Source organism: Sinocyclocheilus grahami, unplaced genomic scaffold (assembly GCF_001515645.1).
Source record: "Sinocyclocheilus grahami isolate Dianchi unplaced genomic scaffold, SAMN03320097.WGS_v1.1 scaffold925.1, whole genome shotgun sequence".
Classification (NCBI taxonomy): domain Eukaryota; kingdom Metazoa; phylum Chordata; class Actinopteri; order Cypriniformes; family Cyprinidae; genus Sinocyclocheilus; species Sinocyclocheilus grahami.
This window is the reverse complement of record NW_015506104.1, coordinates 379,235-386,070: the sequence shown is the minus strand read 5'-3', so window position 1 is coordinate 386,070 and position 6,836 is coordinate 379,235. Positions and strand designations below refer to the sequence as shown.

Sequence of the window (6,836 nt, the reverse complement as noted above, 5' to 3'; positions counted from 1 at the left end):
GTGTTTCGTTGTGAAAGCGAAACTACTTTGTTTGGCCTTCCAAAAGAGGACATAATGTTTCTATAAAGTGGGGCAGTTCCAACTTTGCAAGGACAGTCTGGCGCTTCTGACTCACAGCCTGTAAGTACGTTTTTTATATTTAAAGAATTTGCCACTGATGATTCAAACGCGAGTTTGAGCAGTGTAGAGTAGCGCTTGTTGTTCGTCATTTCTCCGATTACAAATGCAGACATGGTTTTATGTTTATGCGGCGCAATACGCAACGCAAAGCATAAAAACACAGTATAAGTCATTATAATCAGTAATTATGTCCCCACTGGATGTAACAAATGCTTCGTTTATAATAGGTTTTATTGGTTTTGTCTCGTTGCGCCGGGACACATGGAATCACAGTATGGTAAGGGCGTAACATTTCCGTCACACGCTTGAGGTATTCAGCCAATCACAACACACTGGATAGCTGGCCAATCAGAGCACACCTCGCTTTTCAGAACGATGAGCTTTGTAAAAATCGATGTGTTTCAGAAAGGCGGGGCATAGAGGAGAAACAATAATGTACATTATGTGGAAAATAATGTGTTTTTTAACCTTAAACCGCATAAACGCATTGCATTACACCAAATACACCAAATAATGTTCTTTTTAGCAACATCATATGACCCCTTTAATATGAACTATACAGAGACGAGATTAAAAGAAAATACCACGTAAACTTTTCTGAAGCCAGTCAGTTCCCCTCAGAAACACATTCATATAAACCCCCAAATCAATATTGAGGATTTTCTTCCAATAGTTCATGCATCATGAACAGTGAGTGATCTGCCTGCTACAGTATTTTTCTCTGTGCGTCAATCTTCAGCGCCTCTGGCCTGTGTTAACGGGCATTTACAGACTTCATATTTTCACATAAATGTCATTTTGGGAAACGATTGCATTGCAACGCAGTTTGTGCAAGTCCAGAACAGAGACGAGTTGCTTGCAATAAGACAAAAAAAGGGCCGGTTGTCAATCACGTAAGTTCCAGGGGAAGCTCCTTAGTTCGGCCATCCTACACAGTACACACGTGACTGACCACTCAATCGCACCAACAGGAGGAGGAGAGTCGTGTTACTCTCTACACTGCACTCAACCTGAGGGATTCCTACACTTTCAGTCTTTGAGGAGATATGAAAAACAGCACATACCGCAGGGACGGTATAACGGAAAATATTAGTGGTTTTGAAACCGTGAAAATTTCAAATCGCGGTATACCTTGAGACCGGTAATCGGCCCATGCCTAGTCTATATTACTTTGTTAAAGAAATAAATATGTGGCTTTACGTATCTATTGGTCAGTGATGCCAAAAAACTCCCTTTATCAGTTTTCACACTGATGGCCCTTACAAAGTCAGGGGAGAGATGCAATCATTTACTGAAATATCTACAAATTATTTACAATCTGTTTCTGTCAGTGAACATGACCAAGAGTACAAACAAGCTCCTAATAATTTCCGATTTTATCTCGACAAGTAACTTAACAAGTTTTTTTAAAAAGAGGCTTGTCTGATCTGTCAGCAAACAGGACACAATCTGTCACATTGTTATGATCTGTTAAATCCGTTACAGTCTCTAGGAAATCCCTTCAGGCTGCTTGTGTTTTTAGAATGAGTTTGGTCAAATTTAACCTCAGTCAGTATGAATGTGTGTGAAAATACTTTATATGGATAATATATTACTTGCAACTAAATGCCATAAATGGAACTGGAAGTGCTTTATTCATAAATATGCCATATTTGTACACGGTGCAGACTGAAAGGCCATAAAAGTTGGATGCTTTTATGTGTGTGTGTGTGGGTGTGTGTGTGTCAAGTCAAGTCAAGTCACCTTTATTTATATAGCGCTTTTAACAATATAGAATGTCAAAGCAACTGAACAGCATTAATTAGAAAAATAGTGTGTCAATAATGCAAAATGACAATAGTAAACATTCATTTTTCAGTTAAAGACAGTTCATCATTGAATTCAGTGATGTCATCATCCAGCTCAGTTCAGTTTAAATAGTATCTTTGCAATTATTTGCAATCAAGTCAACGATATCGCTGGATATGAAGTGTCCCCAACTAAGCAAGCCAGAGGCGACAGCGGCAAGGAACCAAAACTCCATCGGTGACAGAATGGAGAAAAAACCTTGGAAGAAACCAGGCTCAGTCGGGGGGCCAGTTCTCCTCTGACCAGACAAAACCAGCAGTTCAATTTCAGGCTGCAGAAATGTCACATTGTGCAGAGGACTCATCTGGTTCCTGTGGTCTTGTCCCGGTGGTCGTCTGAGACAAGGTCTTTACAGGGGATCTGTATCTGGGGCTCATCTAGTTGTGCTGGTCTCCACTGTCTTTCAGGGCTGTGGAGGTCCTTTCTAGGTGCTGATCCACCATCTGGTCTGAATACGTACTGGATCCGGGTGACTGCAGTGACCATCTGATCTGGATCTGGTGTGTGTGTGTGTGTGTGTGTGTGTGTGTGTGTGTGTGTGTGTGTTTTACAGTATGTGCCGTCTTTTTGTTTGTCTCTGTGTGAGGGAATGGTTTACTTTAAAATCTTATGTGACTGAATGAAGAGAGTTCATGCTCAAACATTTCTTCAGCTAACTGTTACACATCCTTTTTTTATATGTATTATTAAAAAATTTTTGTATTGTTGAATCTGAATAATTTACATTTGGCAAAGTTCTAGGATCTAAATGATGACATGCCTGTGATGGAAAAACCCGTTTAGTAACTCCAGTGAGTAATGCACATTGAGGACATTTCAGAAAGTTTTTCTTTCATTCAAGATGATCACATGAGGCTGAGTCACAGGTAATGTGAGAATAAACTTGTATACCATGTGATAATAGTTGTTGGGGGGGGGCAGATAAGTACAGAGATTGATTAAAGACACGTTGCATAATGTTCAGGGGAAAGTGAGTGCTGAAAGTAAATGAGTAAGTGGTGGATTGCAGGAGCCTAGTAAAGTAAGTATTCATGTAGCAGGGGTTGTCATGCTTCGGATCCATGATAGCATAGCCTACTTCTTATTGGACTTAAACCAGCAACTTTCTATGTAGCAGCCCTATCACTATGTTGCATCTGTGTTAACTAATGTGAGTGAATTAATTATTGCTTTATACAAGATCGTCGCAGGTTTTAAATACATCCACTTAAAATCAACTTAGGAAGTTTAGGAGATTGTCATGTTAGATTTTAATTAATACAAATAAAACAAACCATTTTTGTGAGCATGTTGTTGTTGAACCTGGGAACAATTAGTCACTTCTGGTAAATAAGCAAGGAAGGAAGGAAGTAGGTCTAGCATGTTTTTAAAAGCCCTCAAAAATAAACCGGACACTGCTAAATCATCTTCATTTTATACATTGTATTTTATCATAATACACAGCTAACTTTGAATGACCATCAACAGAGATAAACGATTGTTAGGTTTAGATTGTGTAGTGATTTTTACGTAAATCACGTTAGATTACTTTTCCCCTTATCCTTTTCCTTTCACGTAACATCTGAGGACAGTAGCTTTCAAGTTGGTCCGCGGCTAACTGCCATTGAGGTAAATTGATCTAGTTTAACAGCCTAACCTACTGATAATAAACCGCTCCATCTAGAGGTTATTGTAAGGAAACACTTCAGCGCAAAATCATATTGCTTCTTGGTGTTTGTTTATACTTTGGTTTTGAGAGTTGAGAGAATGCAGAATACAGAATGCAGCGACCACAGTCTGTTCACTGAGCTTCTGATTGTACATGATGCGCGCAAAAAATGCGACTTTAAACAACTTGTAAAAGAAAAAGAAAATGTTAGAGAATCTATAATTCTGTACAAATTCTGTAATTCTTTTAAAGGGGTCATATGACGTTGCTAAAAAGAACATTATGTTGTGTATTTGGTGTAGTGCAATGTGTTTATGTGGTTTAAGGTTAAAAAAAACACATTATTTTCCATATAATGTACACTATACATTATAATATAACATTGTCTAATTTTTACAAAGCTCATCGTTCTAAAAAAGCGAGGTGTGCTCTGATTGGCCAGCATGCCTCAAGCGTGTGATGGAAATGTTACGCCTCTTAACATACTGTGATGCCGTCTCCCAGCAGGACGAGACTCAGGCTGTGTTCGAAATGCCATACTATCATACTACTCTTACTATTTCTGCAGTATCCAGTATGTATGCTGTGCATAGTATGCACATTTTCTGCGTGCATGTAATCAGGGTTTGAAATTAACACCCGCCAAATGCGGGTAAAAATCAGCTGTTGCGGGTTACACTGTCAAATCACTAGCCAATTTGGCGGGTTACTTTTCGTAAGTTATGTTCACTCATGAATTTTTTGAGGAAGTTCATGCAAGCCAAATCTGTGCAGGTTTAGCGCAAATACTGAACTCGTGAGACATCACATTATCAAGTATATTGCAAAAACTGAACAAAACACCTACAGAGGCATGCATACGCTAGGGTGACCATATTTTGATTACCGAAAACCAGGACACTCGGCCCGGCAATGAGATACTCAAATGATACTCGAAGTTTACTCAAAGATCCCTTATAATTTCAATAAATTTAAAGTATGCCTCCTCTGTATGGATAGATATTTTTTATATTACAAAATACTGTCTATAACCAAAGACACAAATTCAGATAGGCTTCTCAGAGGTTACTCAACATGTTTTATTATGACAAGTTTCAAAAATAGCGAATGAAATAATGATATAAATGTCTCTTCTGTATTAGAAAAATAAATAAATAATAAATAACAAAAAAATACCTCTGCTATATTAGCAATCCAAATTTAACAAAAATAGCTCTCACAAACTTACAAAAACTAACTAACAAAAATATCTATTGTTAGTTTTCTTCTTCATCCTCATTTTCCTCTTCATCCTGTTTTTCTTCCTCATCCTCCTTGTTTGCCCATCTATATTTTGCTGTAGAGCTGATCTTTCCCAGCAGTTTTTTGTTGCTTAACAAATAAGCATGAAAGTCTTTGCAAGAAGTGTCTTTGAAGTTGTATTGCACAAATAGAATCCCTTTCAATGACTCAACAGAGAGCTGGTTCCTCTCCTTTGTCCACTGGCTCTGCATCAGTGAGAAAACCCTCTCAACATTTGAATTGTGAGAGGGAAGTGCAAAGACAAACTGTGCAATCTTCAGTAGTTCTGAGTAGCATGCAATGCTTTTGGCCTTCTCAAAGTATTTGGTCCACTTCTGGTGCACCTGCAGGCCAATGAACTCCTCATCACTGTTGCACCTTTCTATGAATTTCTTCAGATTGGCGACCTGGTCAAAACACTTGACATCATCAATTGGCACCCCCTTCTCTCTTAGGTACTTGATGCAGGCCTCCACATCATTCCAATCTGGTGGCTCACTCATATCCATCCACATAAATGTTGAGCACTCTTCCATGGGAGCCATCCACTTCTCCAGATACTCCAGACGTGCACTGTACAGGCCTTGCACATCAGCACAGAACTTGTCACAGCCCTCACCAAGTCCATCTCTGCGATTTTAAGTAGTCCCTGCGATTTTTACGTAGTCCCTTAACTTTAAGAGACATGAAATTGTTGCTCTTACGTTCAAGAAGAATGTTGTGGATGCTGTTCAATATTTTCTTCACCTCCATGATGGAGTTGTTCTCCTTTTCCATTTGTTGAATGTGGGTGTGGAACACAGACATGAGTGAGTGCATGTGCCACAGGTAAATCTCACTGAAGTCGTTTTCAAAAAACTTCTTGATCACTATGGGTGGCTTTTGCTGTGACAGAAAGAATGCCTTTAAAGCTGGAAACATCTGTAGCATCCTCTCAATGCCTGGGAACAATGACAGCCACCTTGTCTTGCTGTGAGAAAGCATCCTCCTGTACTCAATGTCAACAAAATCACAGTACTCCTTCAGGTTCTCAGTGCGCACAGTGTAAATGTGGAAGTACTGGCAGATTTTAAACATGATATTCTCAAGGTCAACATCTATTGTGTCTGCCCCATGATGAACACAATTATTCAATATGTGTGCTTGGCAACCCACATCAATCAGAGTCTTGTTCTGCAGCAACCTCTTCAAATTTGATACCACAATACTGGATTTCTTTCAGTGCTTCATGTGTGACTTCAACAGAGTGGGGCGCTAAAACACCATTCACAGTGGCTTCGGTCTTAGTGAGGCCACTACTAAACATTTTGGTGGTGTCAGAATCGGGGAATGCCTTTTTTAGCAATGCACTATTGCAATCCATGGACCTGTAGCTGTTATGGTGTTTCACTGTATGAAATGACAATGCACCCTCCACTGCATTCACACCATCCTCTGATTTCCCGGGTCTCACAACGAACTCCGTCAACTTTATTGAACTACTCTCACCTCGCACAGCTTTTTAAAATGTTTTTCGGTGTCCATATGAGCTTTGAGATCTGTGGCACCCCCATTGGACCGAAAACACCGAACACACCGAAACACATGTGCCAGGTTTGCACACGGTGCACGCAGCCTCCCACTTGTCCCGACCAGGAGAGTAAGTGGGGAATTTCTTCTGTAACTCATCGGTAAATGTGCATTTGCGCTTCGGCATGTTGCAAGCAGAAGTGCTCGGATGGCTGTCTGTCTGCTCGCTCATTGTGAGTGTAGAGAGAGCCGCCCACACGGCAGCCTCTCAGGGATTACGTCACATGCAGCACCGCAGGTGCAGAGTGCCCTAGTGCCGGTCAATTTAATGGCCCAATGAAAAACGCTCCGGTTACTATCGTAACCTCGGTTCCCTGAGAGCGGGAGCGAGACATCACGGAGATATTTCTCCGTTATGGGAACTCCTTCC

The 6,836-nt window shown here is 40.2% G+C and overlaps 1 protein-coding gene across 2 annotated transcripts in view; it reads left to right on the top strand.

The window, feature by feature from the left end:
- The window catches only part of LOC107564351 (ras association domain-containing protein 4-like), a 33,478-nt gene that overhangs the window by 10,764 nt on the left and 15,878 nt on the right, over positions 1-6,836 (top strand). The gene's annotated exons all lie outside the window — the stretch shown is intronic.